Here is a 2,500-nt window from a genome sequence, read left to right on the forward strand (position 1 = left end):
CGCCCCTGGCGCCCCGAGACGGCGACAGAGAGGGACGGGGAAGGGAAGGAGAGGACGACGCGGGGGTCGCCCCCGCCCCCCCCGGCGCTCGCGCCTCGCGCGCGGCAGCACGGCACGGTACCCGCGCGGTACCCACCCGCAGACAGCCGCCCGCGCGGGGGGAGGCCGGGGGGGGGCGAGGCCCGCGCGCCTCGCCTCCCCCCCTCTCGCCCTCGTCTCTCGGCCCTCGGCGGGGCGCTCTCGACGCCGCCCCGTCTCTCTCGCTCTCTTTCTCCCCGGCCGCCGCGCCGCCGCTCGGCGACGCGGCCCCCGGCGAGGACGAGCTCCGCCCCAGCGGCTCGCTCCGGGAGCGGGGAGCTACGGAGCGCTCCCCGAGTCTGCATTTAGGGGGACGAAGGCCCTCGGGCGCGGCCACGACGGCCACGGCCACGACGACGGGCCTGCGAGGCGACCCCAGCCGCGCCGCCGGGGTGGCAACCCCCGGGCGGCGATTGATCGTCAAGCGACGCTCAGACAGGCGTAGCCCCGGGAGGAACCCGGGGCCGCAAGTGCGTTCGAAGTGTCGATGATCAATGTGTCCTGCAATTCACATTAATTCTCGCAGCTAGCTGCGTTCTTCATCGACGCACGAGCCGAGTGATCCACCGCTAAGAGTTGTCTGGCTTTCGGCACCGAACCCCGCACACGGGCGGAGGGGGCCCCTTTTTTTCTCTCTCGCCGAGGGGGCACGCACGCGGGCCGCCCCCGGCTTCGACCGTACGAGCACACAACGCAACGAACCGAGTGGGGGGGGAAAGAAAAACCATCCGAGAGCGAAACGCCCAACGGAACGCTCCGAAGGTCGGCGGGAAAGGCGGGGGGACCCGCGTCCCCGACCGCCTCCCCCCGCCGCTACGAGCGAGGGGAGACGCCGCCGGCAAACTGTGCCGTCCTCCGGAGGCGGCCCAGGCGCCCGGGCTCGGCCCGGCCTCCGCACGGAGGAGGCACGCGGCGCGCGCCGGACCGCGGGGGGACACGGCGGCCCGCCCGGCCTCGCTGCAACGGGACGACGGGACGCACGCGGCCGGGGGCGCGGCCGTCGGCCCCCGCGCGCGCCGCTCTCCCTTCTCACCGCCGCTCCGCGGACCCGCGGAGCGCCGCCGCGCCACCGCGCGGCCGGCTCGCTCTCTCTCCCCAGCGGCCTTGCCGCGCTCGAGACGGCACGCGACGGCCACCGCCCAACCGGCAACGCCCCCCGCGGGACCGCTCCCGCCGGGAAGGGCGAGCGCCCGGCGGACGCGCTCCGCCGCCGGCGCCGGAGGCGGGCGCCGCACCGAGACCCGAGCCGGCGTCGCGAGCGCCCGGAGCCTGCCGGACGGCTGACCCGCCGCCGCAACGGCCGCACTCCCGGGACCGCCGCCGCCTCGCACCGTCACGGAGCCCCTTTTTCCTCGGGCACGCGCGGCCCAGGGGAAGGCGTGCGGCGCCGAGCCGGGGGGGTAGGCGGGGAGGGGGGCAGCGACGCCCACCCTTTTCTCCCCGCTGACCGGGCGGGGAGACCGGGCGGGGAAGCGCCCCCCCCCCCAACCCCCCACGGCCGCCGCGCGCACGACCTTCCTCCGGGGCTCCGCGAGCGGACGGAGAAAAGGGCGACGGGGAGGCGGCGGGCGGGGCCCGGGCCGGGACCGCCGCCGGCGACGGCGGGCGCCGTCCGGCCGGCCGTCCCCGCTGGCGGGGGACACTCGCCGAGCGGCGCCGCCGCCGCTCGGCACGGGGCCGCCCGCGCTCGCGGACTCTCCGGCGACGGAGGGACCTGCCGAGCGCTCGGCCCCGGGCGGGCGGGCGGTCCCTGAGCCGGGGACGGCCGGCGACCGGCGCCGCCGGCGCGCTCGAGGAGAAGGCCGTCGAGGGGAGAGAGACGGCGCGGCCGCGCCGCGCGCGGCGCCGCACCCCAGAGACCGCAGAGGCGGCCGAGGAAGGAGGAGAGCGCGGCGGGCCCCGGCGGCCGCAACCCCGCAGCTGAGGAAGGGGCGAGAGAGCGCGCGCTCTCTGCCGGCGTCGCCCGTTTCGAGGCGAGCGGGTCGGCCCCCGCGGCCGACCGCGCGCCGCGGCCTCTCCGCCGAGGCCGGGCCGCGGAGAGGGGGGGGCAGGGCGCCCCTCCCCGGCGCGGCGCGACAAACCCCCCGCGCGCGGTAACGCGGCGGGACGACGGCCGCGCGGCCGGTGGCCGCGGGCACCACCGCAGGGGATCACGCGGGAGTAGCTCCCCACCCCTCAATGGAGCCGCGCACCGCCGCCCGGCAACCGCCGCCGCCGCCGCCGCGGCGGAAGGACGCGCCGAGCCGCCCGAGTCTTTAAACCGCCGCCCCGGCTCGGCGGCGGCCCTTTCGCGGCCCCCTCCCCGCAGCGTTTGACGACGCCGAGGAAAAGGAAGCCGGGGGGCCGCCGGAGGCGCGGAGCGCTAGGTACCTGGCCCTGGGGCGAGGGAAACGACCTGCATGGCCCCGCCGGGGTGCCTCCC

The 2,500-nt window shown here is 78.8% G+C and overlaps 1 non-coding gene across 1 annotated transcript; it reads right to left on the reverse strand.

Moving 5' to 3' along the window:
- Positions 1 to 503: 503 nt before the first annotated feature.
- On the reverse strand, positions 504 to 656 carry LOC144248503 (5.8S ribosomal RNA). The gene has a single exon (XR_013341797.1). It is a non-coding gene; the product is annotated as a 5.8S ribosomal RNA (ribosomal RNA).
- Positions 657 to 2,500: the final 1,844 nt, after the last annotated feature.

The sequence above is a fragment of the Lonchura striata genome, unplaced genomic scaffold, assembly GCF_046129695.1.
Source record: "Lonchura striata isolate bLonStr1 unplaced genomic scaffold, bLonStr1.mat Scaffold_162, whole genome shotgun sequence".
Taxonomy (NCBI): domain Eukaryota; kingdom Metazoa; phylum Chordata; class Aves; order Passeriformes; family Estrildidae; genus Lonchura; species Lonchura striata.